This window comes from Haliaeetus leucocephalus, unplaced genomic scaffold, assembly GCF_000737465.1.
Source record: "Haliaeetus leucocephalus isolate CR32 unplaced genomic scaffold, Haliaeetus_leucocephalus-4.0 Scaffold317, whole genome shotgun sequence".
NCBI classification, from domain to species: domain Eukaryota; kingdom Metazoa; phylum Chordata; class Aves; order Accipitriformes; family Accipitridae; genus Haliaeetus; species Haliaeetus leucocephalus.
This window is the reverse complement of record NW_010972753.1, coordinates 10220733-10239276: the sequence shown is the minus strand read 5'-3', so window position 1 is coordinate 10239276 and position 18544 is coordinate 10220733.

The following is an 18544-nucleotide window of genomic DNA, read 5'->3' as shown; positions in this document are numbered from 1 at the left end:
CAAAGATGCTTTGCAGAGTGTTTCCACGGTGCCCAGCCCCAGCAGCACTGCTCTGACTGGGCTGGCTGAAGAAAACCAGCGAGGGAAGAGCTGTGGGAGCAACAGACTGTGTTAGAATAATCACCAACGGGAAAACGAGAAGAGTGTTCAGGGACACAAAGGCATCCTTCGGGTCCTCCCCATCTACAGCAACCACCCTGCCCAGTATGCTTACATAGCACCTGCCATGAGGGGTTTCTTCTCCAGGACTTGTGCAGACCCAAACCCTAAAGAGATGTCAATGGGACACGGTCATCGCCGCAGGATGGCCGACAGACCCTCATTAGATACCTGCAGTTCTTGTGTGGTTCAGGCACGTGCCCCAGGCTGGGAGACCTCATGGGACCACTGCGCAGCAGGGGCAAAAGTGCTGCCAAGGCCAACCTTGCCAGGACACCCAGAGGCATGGCCACCGAGGGCTGGGACCTTGGGCAATCCCCGTGTCCTGCTCCCATCTGAGGAGGAGCTCCCCATGGACACCAGTTCATCCTCCAACACGGCCTCTGCTCTGCTTGTCAGTTGCTGTGCGGGTCTGGATGTCCAAACTCATCTTTGGCTGAATTTCAGGACTTGGGGAACAATAAAGGCACAACTGAGTCTGGCTGGAATTAGCCCGCTGAGGGCCAGAAAATCTGGTAGCAACCCAGTGAGTGGCTCTGCGCGTGGCAGAGCACCATGTTTCTGGGGTTTGTGCACTAGTCCAGCAAGTGTGACTCAACTGCATCCTTGCTTCACCTTGAGGCGTCAAAATTAATACCTGCTTTTCAGGGCCGTGCTGCTCGGGCAGGACACGGCCATACCCCTGGTGCCGTTGCAGCAGCAACTCTCCATGTGTGGAACAGAACCCCTGAGGCTGGAAGGGACATCTGGGGCTCAAAGCAGGCTCACGCACCTTTACTACAAGGGATGACAAGTGTTTCAAAAAGCTGGTTATCCCTGTGCAGTGGGAGGTAACACTAACAACACGACCCAACCATCCCCTAATTTCTGACCAGCCCCCAAACAGCCTCACTGTTGTTTTTGTTGTTTTTTTTTAAAAGCAATCAACACCTTTCCCTGCAGGTGTTTTCCCTCTTGACTTCTTGAGCTCTACAATAAGCCCGTCTGAGCATCCCTACCTCTGACTGTAATTTTACCTCTCTTATCTGTGTGCTGGCTTTATCATGGCTCTTTCTCAGCAGCCTAACTCAAGGTTACACAGCTGTGCCGTATCAGAGCTGGGCCTTGGGTCCTTGAGACACAGGCAGCCAAGCTCCCCAGGGGGAGGTTACAGACGTGGGGGGGTACAGCACTGCACTGCCTGTGTTATTGTATGGCTATTTTGGGAAAGAGGACCAAGCCTACAAACTCATGCTTTACTCCTCAGGTCACATAACGGATGGGCATTGCTTCAGTTCCTATTGACTTGGGGGTGACAAGGCAGTGCCCACCACTTTCACCCATCACTTTTGCTCCTCCTTGCTGTCATGTCACAGAACCAAGGAGCTATATAACATGCAAAAGTGGTGTTTTCTGAGTGAAACTTGAGCACAAGTATTTTTACAAATGGCTAAAAGCGATACCATTCCTGTGCAGTATGTATTATTCTCAATTTTGGGTTTGAGTTTCTTCCAGCCTGCTCAGCACCGGGAGACACGGAGTCTTGTTTGCTCCTTGCTTCTTCCTCAAACCGATCCCCTTCAAGATAACGAGCAGTGATTAACTTGATCTCCCCAGGTCCATAATCTAAACTGGAACGGCAGTGTGAGGCACCCACAGGTTTTGTGTTGCTTTTCAAAGGTTGTCAGTGCTTCTCACAGATGAACAGCAGCAGTGCCAACCGATTCAGGTTTTCAGACAGGGTTCCTGTTCCTTGACAAACAGGTTTCATTTTTCAGAAAAGGCAAATCGAGTTTTGTACAAGAGGTTTCTTTCTGAAGAGAGGAGGAGACGTGGACATGTGCAGCCCAAGGTTCGCACCAGGAGCCAAACACGTGCAGCTGAAGTGGCAGCATCGGTCCTACACGGCTGAGAAAATGCTCCTGAGTGATTTCTAAAATCAGTGTATTTTGGTTTTGTTGATTATCTGCACTGCTTTTCTTAATCTCCAGCTTTGTAAGAAGTGGGAAATCTATTGTGCTCCTATCCAGATATTACCCAATATAGCTTTCCTTGGCTCAGCAACTAGTCACTTAGGCCACTGCAAGTTCAATAAGGGATCAGAGGCACCAGTCAGTTAAAGTCTCCAAACATTTTTGTTGGAACAACATTGCAAACCTTTATCTCACTAGAAGGATTTACAGATTACACATGACACTGATAAATAAGAGTATCAGTTTAATGTCTGACAGGTCACCTCTCAGAGGACTAAAACCTGCATTTGCAGAGGGATAGAGATGGTTATCAAATGATCGTTCCTGTCTGTTTCTTTTATGAAAACTGCCTATTTTGTGGCCAAGCGGTACAAAAGCAAAATAATTTGGAAGAGTTATTTTAAGGCCAAAACCAAGTTCTCAGAAAATCTGTCTCCCAGTCTTCCAGTATGTACAAGGTTGTTAGAAAGAGGATTATGATCAACTGCTCATCGTGTCCATCAAAAGAAGGACAAGAAGAAATCGGCTTAAACTGAAGTAAAGAAGATTTAGGCTAGGCAATAGAGAAGACTTCCTAATGATGGGAATCATGCAGCACTGGAAGACATAACCCAGGGATGTTTTGTTCAACTTTTCAAAGAGAAGATTAAGGAAACATCCAGCACTGATGGTTTAGAAATGCTCAGCCCTGTCTCAGTGCATGAGGAGGAAGGGTTGGGAGGGTGCCCCTTCCAGCTGTGAATTCCTGCAACTTTGGGATGTGCTAATCTAATGCAGTGAGAGGCTTTTCAGGTAGCCTAGTGTTGCTGAGGGATTCATAAGGGCATAATGAAGTCCTTCAGGCATTTGGCCCTCTTAAGCATTCAAAATTTCACCTGATGGACCTCTTCAGTAATAAGTGCCACCCCTGCACGCATGCAATTGTCTGTCCAGGATGTTGTAGGTCTGGGTGCCACCTCATTTCTGGTGGGGCAACAGAGGGGGCTGCACTCAGATACCTGAACATGGGGGGTCCAGCACCCTTGGGATATCCAGCGCCTCAGGATATCCAAGCCAGACACGTGGGGTTTCATGTCATCTCTACCAGCTGTATATGGATGAATTGGATACTGTAGGGTGTTTCACATGGGACAGGGTGCCTCTGTTTAGACAACTGAATCATAGCCCCGAGAGATCCAGGTTGTCTCTACAGCCGGGAGTCTCACCCTCACCTCTATACAGCTCCCATTTGAAAACATGCAACCAACTCCCAATGTGTCTTCTTCTGAAATGCAAAATGGCTGACCCTGAAATGTTTTTTAAAAAGGGGGCTGGGTTATTTTCCAAATATTGTCATAGTTACTCAAACCTCCTGTAAATTATCTGCAGCAAAATAGAGCAAACGTTGCACTCTGCAGAGTCTCTCAGCTGAGAGAGAGGTCACGGCCAGAGCAACCACACTCCACATGGAAAGATGTCCCTTCCCTTTACCAGGACCTCAGGTTGATACGACATGATCTGAAAGGCAGATACTTTCTGTGCTCAGCTCTTGCTGGCAGCTTGGTCCTTGCAAAAATCTTCATGCTTTAAGTTACCAGTGCCACCATAGCAATCTTCACCATGACTGACCAAACACCGAAAATGTCGAAAACTGTGGTCAGCCATAGCACAGGACACAACACGACCCATTTTTCGTGGTAATGCGTTGACGCCATGCTATGCCTGTCTTGTCACTTGATGTGCAGACTGTAAAGTTGTGATTAGACAACCTCCCCTCACCTTCGTGTTCTCACCTAAGAGAGAAACTTGACCAAAAAATGGAAAATGTGATTGCAAAGCTATATAAATTAGCAGAGGGATCCTAGGATCTGTTAATTCCTGAATTTATTTAGAATGATTTTTTTTTTAACTGCCTAATTTCAGTTTGATGGGTCCCTTTGAGAACTAAGCAGGTCAGGTAGCTAAACTAAGCAAGAGATTGTCGTCTTTGTGAACTGCTTCTGAGTCATGTTTGTACTCAAAGGGAACAGTGTCATGCATTAATTGAGTCTCACTGGTTTAATTTCCAATTGACAAGTAAATAGTTCTAGTTCTTAGAAAATTACACAACAGAAAAAAACTCTCAGTAATACCCTGGTGGGTTGTCCCAGGTACATATTTTTTTCTCTTTCCAGATCAGCACAAACTGCAAATGCAGTTGATATTGCATCGTTCTGTTTCAATGGATGTTGTTATAGTTCACTGTTTTGATCTGTTTATACTGAATTTTGGCTCTTATTTACAGTTAAATTAACTTTACTTATTTAATACAGCTGCATGTTTAACACTTAATAAAGTTGCCAACCATTTCAGTGAATCTGACCTTGTCCCAAAGCAAAATTCATTAGATCTGCCAAACTGCTGGGTGAGGAATCTGGAAGAAAAGCAGTATGGACACAGTTTAAGGGTCAGCCTTTCCCAGCTGTTTACAGATGCAGGAGAGAATTTAGGCCTGTTGATCTCTCCACAAGGAACAAGAAAGTTGGAGTGCTTACTTTCCTGATTGTAGAAACTACAGAGAAATCGGCATCTCCTTTTGCCACTTCTGAGATTGTGGTAGGGTGAAGGAGTCCTGGTGGGGGAAGACAGGAGGTAAAAGGGGATTGTGGCTGGGATCTTCTACGTATAGATGTCAACCCACCACCCTAGCTGGGTAGCACAAACCAGCCCAGGCCAATTTTTCCTCAGTTGCATACTTGCTCCTTGTTAGGAGACTCACAGCACAGGGGAAATGTGTGAGATGGCAAATTTTGTCAGAAGCCTGGTAGGTACTTCAAGAACAAAGGTATGTGCAGAGGAACGGGTCTCTCTGTTGGGATGTTCAGTGCTGGAGGTCTGTGGGTGGAGAGAGAAAGTCTCCTGCTACCTCCACCCCTCATCCCCTGCCCACCACAGCTGGGATAAGACCAACGGGTGGTTGTGGGCATATCCACACCTGGAATACCTGGGGCCCTGCACAAATAAAACCCTTGCTAGCAAACATGAAGTCCCATCTGTGCATGCACCCAACTGGCTGTTACTTTATTTCAATATGACATTGCATCTAGGAAGAAGACTGCTTAGTTAATCATTAATTTATTTATATCCCTGGGATAGGAATCTACTGACTTTTATCCATAGAGTCCAGCTATTTGAGTAAAACAGAAAGTGGCTGTGATCACAGTATACAGATCGCTGCTGCTTGACATTTGCCTGTCCCGCTTGAGACAGCTGATGAAGAGAGAAGGCTTTGGAGGGATCTAGCACTCGCCTTCCCACACCTACAGGGAGGTCACTGAGATGAGGGAGATGGGCTCTTCACAGGGGTGCCTGGCAGGATGGAGCGAGACGATGATCACACATTGAAACAAGTGAGGTTCAGACTGGACATATGAAGTAACTTGTTCCCCATGAGGACAAGCCCGAAGCAGAGCAGGTTGCCCAGAGAGGTTGTGCAGGCTCTGTCATTGGAGGTTTCCAAGTCCTGACTTTCTCAAGCCATGAGCAACATGGGTTGATCTCAGAGCTGATCCTTTTCTGAGGCCCCCAAGGTCCCTTCCAACCAGAGTTATGCTGCGATCCTATGATTGCTTTAACACTTGCTGTTGGCAATACATCTCCCACAGGTGGGATCAGCCTGACCCCAACCCCTCTATCTCCTCCCCCGAGAAAATAAGTTATCCTCTGGCCAAGGGTACTTGGTGTTGTGTCACCTGTTGCAAGGTTGCTTGTAGATTCTAGGTGAGTGGTAACTCACCTAGAACAGAGTATGGGACAAGATGTGAAAGGGGGAAAACATATGGCAGGCTAAATTTGAGCCTTGTAACTTCAACACTGTAATCTCCCCCTTTGGTAAAACACACAAGTGTGCTTCTCCTTCTGTGTTATGTGCCACATTGTGGGGCACTTTTTTCAGGTCATCTGTGGAGGTAATGCCCTCATGTCAGTGCAGTTGCACTACTGAGTATATGGTGGAACTTGCTTTTGCAAAAATAACAGAACTGATTATTGGCAAATATGCCTTTGATTAGGGATATTACTCATTTACTTCAGAGTAGCAATGACAGAGTCTTGATGCCATTTAGGAATACATAACATTAATCTCAAACTGACTATGTTTTCACACCTTGTTTTCCTTGACCAGCAGATGATCAAAATACACAAAACCATTCCTAAGAAACTGCACATTTATAAAGTATTTTGCTTCACACAGAACACATTTTAATTTACTAATCTGTATGAATTGTGTTCTTGTCAATTACTCAAAACTGTCCAGTATCTGGACTGACCATTGTAGCTTAGCTGTGATGGCTAGCAAGCACCACAAATTTTTACATTTCCAAATCTATAACTATGATGAAGCAGGCACAGAACACAATTAGTATGTTCCTACTTTATTAAAGAAGATGGCAGTTTCACTTATCTAACCATGTCCTAAATGTATAGGTCTTAGAAAGATGGCCTCTCTCCCCTTTTCTTCGTAACATAGAAAAAAAAAAAAAGTCCAGGAGAGAATCTTCTACTACATCCCAAAGTCCCTTTTACGTTCTCTGTCCAGCCAGCATGGATCAGAAATGGTGTTGCATTTTCTCTGTGCTCATGTAGTGGTAGTACATTTACTCAGAGACTGCATCCTTGGTCAGAAAAAATAGTCCAGCTAGTCCAGAATCTGTACTGCCTCCTAAATGAGAAGGGGTCCTCTAAATAATTGTCTATATACCCATGAATAAAATCTATATTGTTGTGCAGAGGGATTTAGATCACAACTACATAAGAAGCCTTAATCCTGGCACTTCCTATCTTTGTAACTGGAATGTTTTTTCAGTCTTTTTTTTAGATCCTGTATTAATATTAATATGCCAGTGAATTGTATAACATGATGAGTGGCATTTGCAGTATCTCTTTGTGATCTAGAAAAGAGGCAGGGGAGCAACATTTGAAGGTGACACAAGGTTAGGCTGAGCCAATGGAGAGAAAAGAATTCCCAAAAGTTTTGTCCAGCCTGAGCATGTGGGCAGCGGGATGATAAAGATATGTTGGTGCTCATTAATGCAAAATCACATCCAGTGGATGGACTAACCTGAAGCACTCTGCACAGCGCTTGGTCCTAAATCACAGACAACAAAGACAGGGAAAGACTGGGACATTACACTGAGCACTGGGAAGCTCAGTGTAAACCAGTAGTCAAATCACAAACAAGATGTTGGGATACATAAGGAATGGGATGGAAAATATATACTGAGTATTGTGACATTACAGTGCCATTAAAGTTTCTCTACAGAGACCTACTCAGAAAAGCTAATTTAGCTTAAGAAGCTTACTCTCCCTGAGATGCCTCTGCAGACAAGAGCGAGCTCTGGGCTCTCTCCTAGGAGGCATTTCGAGCATCTTGTGGTAGGTTACTGTTCTCCACCATCCTTCATAATAACCTGCTTTTCTCCATGAAAACAGAGGCTAATGTTAGCCCTTTCTCTATCAAGACATGCAGAAATGTAAGGCATGGTTAATGAAAATTGCTAGGGAAGTTGGGAAAAAACAAATTAAGACTGAGGAAGCTGTTTGATTTACATAGGGAGCAATGAAAAGTATACAAGCTAAGGAAGTCAAGAGCAGGTAGACCTGGCACTTCTCCCGACTTTTTCATAAGATGACAGCAAAACCCATCAGTGACATTGAGAGGCAGAGGATGAGAGAGGAAGGCTGTTCCACTCAACGAGGGGATGAAGCGTCATTGCCTTGACAGCCTTGCAGGATTAAAAAAAGTCATCCACTCCACAACTGATGAGACTACCAACAGTTATGCTAGCAAAGATTAAAACGCGAGCAGTCTCAGGGCTTGGGTAGCTGTGCTTCAGATTACAATTTAACTTCTTAATGTAGAAGCTGGATTCTCACATTTGCTGTTCTTCCACCAATGAGCAGTTTATTCATTGGTCACCCACTCACACAGCTTCTGCATTTCTCCCTGAGGCGTCTGGCACAGCTACCCCCAGAAACAAATATCCCACCCGCTGGATCAGCCTTTGTGATCTCCTCAGCCGTTCCCGAGCGAGTGTACAGTTGCTAGCTGTGCAGAAGGAAAAGAGACCACAGGGACAAGCCTGAATGTGCACCTAAGAGCAAACGATAAGCCAGACTGCCGTGAGTGAAAGGCCACCCATTTCCTCACCTTTCCAGTGAGGTTCCTGCCACACCATTACTGCAGATACACATCATAATAGCCTGGGTGAAAACCAGTACTGAAAGAGACTGCACAAACTCATCACAACATCCCACTGACCCTGGGGTGGATCAGCTGTACCTAAGCCATACCTAGCAGAGATCTGTCTAACCTGTTGTTACAAGCATTGGAAGGTGAGGATGCTCGGCTCAGCGGGGGCGTGACACTCTTCTTCACCATCCTCATCACTACAGCATTTGTCTGGTGTAACTGGATTGCTTTTTGTCATGTCTTATCCACTATGGCCATTAAACATAGATAAAGAATCACAGCTCCAGAGAGATACTTTGAACCTTGGGCTTTCTTACATGCAGCATCTTTCCCCACATTTGGTGCTCTCCTTAAGGCATTGGCCCAAGCATCCAGGATGCAGAAGCACAGCGAGATGCTGTCAGCACTGGGAAGGTTGATTCCCTCTTACCTGGAAGGCTTTTGGGGTCTTCTCCTGCGGTTCAGCTCAGAAGCACAGGATGCTCAAAGCTACACGGCAAACGGCCCCACCAGCCCACAAGCGCTCCCTGCGTCCTTGCTGCGCATCCTCTTTTTTAAAAGAGCCACAACCACTCTCAGATGCAAGAGCACTACGAGAGCACACCCACCGCTCACGTCTCTCTCCCCCAGCTCCTTTCAGCTCTGCTGCTCCCTGCATTTTACAGCTATTACAGACCGCAGAGTCTTCAGCGTAGGCAGCTGCATAAGCACTGGTAGCAGGAACCAGAGGGGAGCTCACATTTTGCCTCTGTTTGAAAGTCCCCTCCCAGCATATTTGCGGTAGGCTTGTCCAGTCCCCCCCACCCTGACCCCCAGCACACATGCACACGCACAACCTTGTGCGTGGCCCGTATTGTTTCTCTTGTACCTACAATGCCTGTTTGCTTGTCATAAAAGGAAATCTGGTGGATTTGGAAAAAGGGAAATCATACCAAGCTGCATCTCCTTTTTAAATTTCACTGAATTATAAATCACCTGATTATTTGGTTTAGTCTTTTCTCAGGAGTTACAGGGATGGTGATTATTTCTAATTCCCTGGCTCCACAATTCTCTGCCCCTACTTTTAACAGAAGCACTATGTTTGTCCTCTTCTAGTCTTCTTCAAAAAAGGCACTAAGCTCTCTGAGCTTCTCAGCATCATCTGCCAATTTTCCTACCCACAGAGTAATTCTTCCCTTAGCTTCCCTTTTTGTTACTATCAAAAATGCCCTTAAAATGCTTTATTAGTATAATCAAAGAATAGTAATATTTTATCTTGTGCCTTAGACTTTCTGATTTTGTCTCTGTATGCTCATGCTGAGGTTTTTTTTAACATTCATTTTTAGATATCTGACCTAGTTTCTATGTTCTGTACACTCCCTTCTTGCACTTGAGATCATTGAAGAGCTTGTGATTTCACAGATATCTCCTACTGCATTGTCTATCCTTTCTACATGCTGGGATATTTTGTGATTCTGCTCCTACTGTCTTTTGTTTATTTATTTATTTTATAATGAACCAGCAACTCTTTCTGGAGCTCTTTTCTTCCATAGATCTGATTTCCAGAGGAATTTACCTGCTAATATCCTTTGTGTTCATTCAATTCTGCTGCCTTCAAGTCCTTTGCCTTCAGATTTATGTTATCCTTCTTTCATTCCCTGAGGCTTACAAATCCTGTAGCTCTCTCACCAACATTGTCCTCCACCTTCACACTCCCTAGCTGTTCTTCTCCCATGGTAGGAACTGACTCCAGGACCACCACCTGGGAAGCTGCTTTCTGTACTGCTGCATGACAAAATGCTGGTGACACACTCACCAAGCAGGCTGAGCCCTAGTTTATCACGTTCTTTATAACTGTCAGAGTAGTTAAAGACCCCCCAAAACAATCAGCGTGTTGGGGTTTTTTTTAATTATTCTGCCAGCTGCTCAAGAAAGAGCCTCATCTATCTGAGTTTCTTAGTTAGGGGAAAGAGGACGAGTGTAATGGAAGTGGTTTTTTACCGTATTATTTCCTGCTACTATTTAGAGATCAGGTCTATCGTGCTCTACACTCTGTGTCTGAGAAGAAATGTATGTATCTGCTTCTCCCTCACCAGTTCATATTTCTCCAGTTCACTGCTTTCCATTTCTTCCTCATGTACGCAGTCTCATGTAGACTCTGCGGAGCATCCTCATGGGAGGGGAGGGCAGAGCTCTGGCAGTCGCTGAACCTTCCCTGCTTGTGAGACGTGAGACTTGCACAGAGAAGCGTCTCTTCACAGGCGAGACCTCTAAGGGAGATTACTTCACCCTTCCAAAAAGTCACATAAATTAGGCAGTAAGATTTTGCTCAAACCAGCAGCCATGATTTGACTATGAGGACCACTTTATTCTCCATTTCTTTAATAGGCAGCTTTTCTTCTTGAACCTAGACAGTTTAAAATTTGGTGCTGAGACCACACTGGATCACTCAGTTTAGTCTGATTTGATCTTGTAATCTTCATCATGAACTGACCCTACAATCTGAAACAGAAACATCATAGCTACATTAAATACCAATAAAATTATGTGCAAATACAAAGATTAACTCATTCTATCTTGACTTTTTGCTGCATGATCCTGCCCTCCTCATCCACATAAAAATTATTCAGCTGCAAAAGGCCCTTGAGCATAACATGACATTTACAACATCTCTGAGTATTTCTTGTTTATTTCTCATAGATTTCCTTTGGTAATAACCTAGTCTCTCAGCAACACTCTACAGGATACACATACATTACATGATTATCTCATATTTTATACAACACACGTTGAAGTAATTAATTTTCCCAGGCAAATGTCATACCATTTAGTTCATTGTTGGGAGCCAAATATTTGTGCAACCGTTTGTTACAAATATATGCATAACCACTGAACACTTTAGCTTTGTGGTATTCTTTAAGTGTAATTTAAAGGGACACTGTCGAGGTCGTTACAGTCTCAACTTTCACATTAGTTTTTGTTTCACTTGAAATTCCCTTAAGGATTCAACCTCAACTCATTTATTTATTTGTTAACTACCCTTGCTACAGCATTTAGCACACAAAAATAAATATGGTCTCACTGTGGTGTGGAATGTGCTAGCAACCAGCTAATGTCATGCCCTAGCATGACAGAAGGGTTTCATCTCTCATTTAAACCTTCTTTATCCTTTCCATTAACAACATCTGGAGTTTGCCCCCTCTGTAAGGTAGAACCATAGCAAATAAGAATAGGTACCTCCTTCTTAAAAAGATCTGAGTTTAATCACAAGTTCAAACTGAGTTTCAAGTTAAGACATTTCTTTCTGTGCTAACACAGGTTACCTCCAAACAAACAGACAAAACCCCATCAGGACAGTGGCTCTAATTTCAACAGATAGAAGACAAGTTAGCCATGCAGCATCAGGACTGAAAAATACATTTTAAGGGCATGAAACCACCTCTGATATATAGTGAAGTCTGCTTCTCCCATCCCCTAAGTTAGGTCTTACCCATACTCCTCACACACTGATACAAAAGCCCTTCAAAGTACATTTAGAGAAAGGAAGAGCAGCAGTGGAGCTGTGCAGTAAGAAATTGTGCTCAGAGACTCGACAGGCTGAACCAGACGGCTCCATTCAAGCTAACAGCCCAATAAATCCTATTCCCTGCAGACCACTTATTCTTCAGCACATTCAATCAACAGGTTTGGAAAGGGGGACCCGACACTCTTCTCACTTATTTTGGCCTTCGATGAGAAAAGCAGCAGTGAAGAAAAGAAGCAGAACCAAAAGCGGTACAAGTGGGAATGAGAAGGGGTAGGAGCAAGCACAAGCCCAAGAAAGCAGAAAGACAGGAGGAAGAAATATTGAGAAGACACAGCAGAGCGACAGCAGAGATGAGAGTGACTGGAACAGTGCAGCACCTGGGTGAGACTTCTTTTAGATTATTGTGAATAGCTACCTTTATTCGAGGAAGACGCACTCGGACTGGAACAGGCAGAGAGAAAAGCAGACCTGGGTGTTCAGACGAAAGATGAGTTATCACACAAGCAGAGCGCCGAAAAGTCTGCTTCGCTAAACTTGGCAAAAAGCTGAAAGGAGATGTGATTGCTATCTGCCATTACGTAAGGAGCAGGCATCAAATGGCAAAAAAGAGACATGTTATTCAAAGGACAATGCCAAAACAAGGATGAAAAGGATATGTTTCCCATGAATGCCTTTAGGCTGGAAGTTAGAATAAAGTCCTAATCAGCAAAGGGATTACGTTTGGGGTAAACCTCAATTCCTAACTTACTCATAATTGACTGATTTCAGCCAGTTTTGAGAAGCTGGTATTGACCAAGACTCTGATCCATACAGATGACCTCACTATCATTAAGACAGCTTGATTAATTTAAGAAACAATTCCTGGTGCGGTGCTTGCAATTGCCAATGTCTTGGTCTCTGTGACGGAGGGCATTACTGTCATTCCCGTTCTGTTTTTATTCTGGCAGATTTCACCAGTTTTGAGACCACTGCTTGGAAACCCAAAATGTACTTGCTGCTTTGATATCTTACACTTCCTTAATTTTTTCTACAGACAATGCGCTATCATATTTGAAGCAGAATGGATGAGTTCTCAAAGCAGCTTTGATCTGTCCTCGATCCTCAAAGCAGCCTGCAAAGGATAGCTTGAAAGCTTTTTATTTAAAATAAGTGGCATTTCCTCCCCTCTCATTTCAATTGAAATAGAAGCTGAATGCAGGGCAAATTGTATTGTAAGCTTGATTGCAGAAAGCGAGTCTACTTCTAAACCAGCCTTGATCAATAGCAGTTTCTTGTAATTGACTGTAATCTATCTATCTATTTATTGCCATGGGAATTTTAAAAATTGTTGGGTTTTTTTTCATTGTTTTATCCATCAGCTGAAAAGATTAAGCTGGAAAATGGTGGAGTGGAGGGAGGAATTGATCAGTCATGCAGCCTCAACCAATGGCATATCCTCAAGGCAACTTGCAAGACGGAGAAATGCCGACAGAATTTTCCTAGGCAGAAGGAAGCAGACTGGTAAGTCTGGCTGAACAGAGCCAGGGCTGGGGTTTTTGAGTGTCTTGCCGTGCCTCGTTGGCTGGATGGGAGAGCTTTGACAATGGGCATGGAGATTTAGGCTACAGGCAAGTTACACCACTGGTGGAAAGGAGGAAAGATATGCATTGACACTTCTGCTGAGCCAAACCCCTCGTTTTTGTCAGCAAGGCAGCGTGACAGCAATAAGAGGAAAATCAGGAAATGTTCGTGATGTGGATGGATTCAGTCCCACTGAGATCCCAAACAGGTCAGGAGTAAAGGAAGGAAAGCCAAATACAGTCAGCAGGGAAGTAGCTGCCTGCCTTCTTTATTGCGGCCATGAGCGCGACCCACCATTCTGCAGTGTCTGACACTGTCATCAGGTGTCTGGATGCTGCAGGTGAGGCGATAGCAGCATTTCCCTGACTTTCATGGGGCTGTCCGGGGGTGGCTGCCCTTTTAGGCTGCTCCTGTTAAGAGAGCCTGCCATGGGGGCTTCATGTTCCCAGGTGATTTGTCTTCACTCTGAAACTGATGTTATCTGGAGGGAGGAACGCGTGCTTCGCTCTTTGTGCAGGTGACGACATAACTTGGAGGCCTTGACTGCATTTTGACAAATGGTTATGTCGCTGCCGAGTGCTGTATTCATACTTTCCTCCTGTTGGTTTGTTAGGTGCGTTACTTACCATGGGTTTTTCCTACTCTTCCCAGAAACTACTACATGCTGTATTAAATGCGTGTCTATGGTTTAATTGCAAAAAATCTGCATTCCGCTTGTGAATTAAATTAGAGGCTTTTCTGTCAGGTTCATTTTACTAGCGTGGCTGCATTGCAAATCAGCCCACGTAAGGAGGGTGAAAAGGAACCGAACAGCTACTCCGTACTGCAGATCTCACTGAATATATGCAGCGGGGGCAACTCAAAGGTATCTACCAGGCCCAGAATATTTCTTTTTCGTGTACTTTCAGAAGTGTGGGGGACTTAGGAAAGCGGCCCATCATATTCTCCCCGACTTCAATGACAAGGAAGTCAGGCTGATTGCAAACATCCCTGAAAAGCTCACACCTTATGTAAAAGAGCTGGGTATCAGATGAGTAGGAACTTCAAAATGCTTTAAACAGGCATGGCAAAGTGAAACACGCCCACTGTGCTTGTTCTGTGAGACAGCAAACTTCTTCCATCGAGTTTCCAGAGGCTGAGGAATTTGCGAGATGGTGTGATGGGGTGGGGAGAGAAGGGGAGGAAAACCAGCCGACTGCACAGCCTCTAGCACACAGGCTGCACCAGGGAGGTAGCACCAACGGGGGTACTACGGCTCCCACCCTTCTCCCTGCCCAACGCCTTGCCTCCCCAAAGAGCATGCCAGATCTGAGCAAGGTGACTCATGTGCAAACGTGCCTTATTATTAGGACGTGCTGAATTGGAGCAATTAGCCATGGAAAGGTCATTCTGGCTAAGGAAACCTTCCAGTGAGACCACGCTGGATGTAACTGCTTTTCTGTTCTCCTGCCCCCCACAGCATCGCCAGGAGAAAAAGGTTACAGTCCATGAGCTGTGGAAATTCATGCTCAATACCTTGCCTTCTTGGGGCAGTGGGCAGCTGCAGCAATAATGTGCCAAGCGCACATGGCCAGCACAGACCCGCAGCTGCAAAAATGTCCGATTTCCCCTGTGTGGGCTGTCTGGAGCACTCCACAGCTGCAGCCAAAAATTATGGCCTGAGTGTTGTTTTCTGGCCACTGAAGAGGTATCTTCATATGCTACATGTTCATTGACCAGTGAAAACAAAATGATTGACATAATAAAAGACATGGGAAAACATAAGGAATCAATATTTCTAAGGGTCATTCATTGATGGTATCAGTTGACCCACACTGCACCGCAATGAACAGCCATGTCAGGATTTGCCCCTACGCTAGCTAGCTACAGGTAGGGCTGTAGCTCTCTGTGCGTGTATGTGTGTTTGATTCCTCTAATCCTATCCCCTATGTGATTTCTGTGATGACTGTTACAGTGTTTGATATTTTTCTAAGACAGGTCTAAGGAAGAAGGTATTAATAGGTAATAATTTTCCATTCTTAATTTCTGGTACCTAATTAAGTGTATGTCAGAGGTAAACTTATGTTCAAGTTTTAGTGTGCTTGTGGGATAATCCATATAGGGCCATAATTCACTTTAAACTAGGCAGCCTGGGAACAATCTAATTTTGGACAGCCCAGTCTTAACGTGGCCTGTAAAACCAGTCCTAGAAAGAGGATGAAGTAACACGTATGACAGAAGCAGAGACATGTCTTCACAGTGAAGTGACACTAAATTACACTGATTTTAGTCAAACTTTCCTGGTCTCCTTTCCAAACTTTGCTATTCTAAACTGACACAACTTGGAAGTGGAAGATCTGGTCTTCCACTCAGACAAATGGACTAACATGAGCCCGGAGCCAATGGCATTTGGTCAGAGTAAAAACCAGTATTTTTTTTTAAATTAAGCCTTTTCTGGAAAGTTTTGGGTTGCTCAGAAGTTTACAATTTGAACATCCTTACTGATTTCAAGTTTGCTAGTAAAACTCAATCCCAACGCAAAGAGACTAGCATCTCTGTCTTTTTACCACAAAACCAGTATTTTCCATGTTTTCCCAGCTTTAGCTTCCCTCCTGCTTTCTTCCTCCTTTGAACTGTACAACTAATGCAGTCTTATGTACATTCACCACTATTATCTGTAGAGTACTGTCAGAAAATACATTTAAGTTACTACTGCCAACTGCTTGCCTTTGTTGTCATTAACAATCTTCATTTAATAAAAAGCTTTTATCAAAAATGGTTTTCCTGTAGTACTTTTGTTTTTCCCAGAAAAGGCATTAAAATTAATTTGTTTTCTCTTGGTCTGTATTCTTCAGTGAATACAGCAAGGAACAAAAAAGATAAACATGTGAGAGAAACCCCAAAGAGAAGGTAATGTAGAAAGAAACAATTCTGTTCTAAAGTAGAATATTTTTTTTTCACTTTTGAAAGAAAAAAAATGATTGAAGACTGGTAGAAAACATCACATTGCAACTGTGCTTTTGGTGTACAAGGAAAACACTTCCCTTCTCCACAGCTCCCTGTGGCTTCTCTACTGGGTGAGGCGGAAGGTAATCCTATGCAGAAAGATTTAACCTGAAGGTTAGGGATGATTCATGAGATCTTCTGCTGGAAATATATTGGACTCTCTACCGATGCTGTGCACTTCACTAACCTTCCTAAAGAAGTGCTGCTGTTTCCCTTGCATGTTTTTCACATACAGTCTCTGCCCACACTGCCTTAAACCTTGGAGGAACAGTTTATTATTGGTATCAGAAGAGTATTAAGACATTTCAACCGCCCTGCTATGTAATGAGCCACACAAACTAAACGGGAGATACCAATTCTGGAGGATAAATGAAGTGAAGAGACACTAACTCTTCACTATTGTGTTTTGACGATGGTTACTACCCCAAATGAGAAGTGGTGCCATTAGTTGCAAGGGGCCTATGAGGATTCTGCACGAAGCCGCAGCTAGGCTGGTTTGCAAATCCCAGACAGGCACATTGGCACATATATGTTATAAAATGCATTGGATCCACTTTCTGAAGATCCTCGCTCTCTAATGACAGCTGCCAAAACTGAAAGTTATGTTTTATGAGTATGCCAGCTGTCTCCTGTGCAATGGTTGTCAGGTACATAAAGACATATTGAAAGGATATCGGGGAATCACGTGAATGTGCAAAGAACAACGGGGGATGCTGAAAAGCTTCACTGCTGAAGTACGGCAGTGTTGCATGCCCTGCAATGACCCTTTTGGAATTTGCGCAGCTTGCTTTCCTTCCTTCCTTCTCCTTCCCTTCCCTTCCTTTCTTTTCCCTTCCCTTCCCCGTTTCAAATTTTTGGCAAAAAAAGAAAAAAATGAAAGAATTTTCACTGAAGTGACAGTTTTTGAAATCAGAACATTTTGGACCAATACCAATTCAGATAGCGAATGCTGCACAAGCGCTCCATGGGAGCTGTACGGGGAGTGCCTCCTAGACACATTCCGACCGAACACACCGCCCATGCTGTTCCACGAGCCTCTGTTTCAGGGAGGAGACATGATATGTTATGGGAATTTCATGGTCTGATGCATTGTGGAGTATGAAATACGGCAGGGGAGATCCACTCCATCTATGAGAATAAAGACATTAAGCAACTGAAGTACAGCTCCTCGGAGACAGTGTGATGGCATACCAGAATTGAAGTATTTGAGTTTCAGCTAACTATTTTATCCATAAACTCATTTTTCTGTAAAAAGCAGTTCTAATTAAAAAAATATATTCAAGAACAGCTTTATGTAAAATGGAGGAACATGACGTAGCATGGTTGCCGTTCTCTGGAACAGGCTTTGGAGGCGATCTGGAATGCATCCTGCCTTATTAACAAGGAAAATGTTACTTCCATTAAAGAAAGAAACAACCCTTCCCCCCCAAGCTATCCGTGAGAAACTCTCAGTGTATTTTCTGTTTGAAATTTAAATTTGAGTGTAATACCACCCACTGTATGAAATGAATGTGATTAAAATGATGGTTCCTTTTATTTTCAATTAAAATACTTTTTAAGTGTTTAACTTTCCTCACTAAATGCAAATGCAGGTGCATAATACAGCACTGGGAAACCAGAAAGTGGAAACCCACTGACCTAGTTTCACCATCCCGGCGGACTAAGATGCAAAAAACCCAAACAAAAACACGTAAAAGCACCCCACCCCCCGCTCCCCCAAGCCTGCCAGGGCCCCGAAGTAAAATGTGCTGTATAAAAGTCACAAAATTAAAAACATTAAAAATTAATTCGTGCAGGAAACGGCAAATGTGGTGGGGTTTGCCCCGTCCGTGACCCCGGTTCCAGAGTTATTTTGGGGGGGAACCACGTTCAGAAGGTACCGCACCCCAGGAGGCGGGAGGGAGGGAAGGGGACTACGCAAAGCTTTGGGCCTGAGGTAAATTTTGAGAGATTTGCGAGGAAGCCGCCAACGAATTCCGAAAAATTCAATTAAATGGATTCGTATTTCGTTCTACTTCGGTCCCAAAGGCCGCAAACCCAGACTGGCCCGCGGCTTCTGGGCCCGCACCGCCGCGCCTCCCGCACTCCCGGGGCTCCTGAGGAGGAAGGCCAGGGCCCGCCTCCCTCCGGTACCGCCCGGGCGGGCTATAACACGGGGGGAACGGGCGGCGGGGC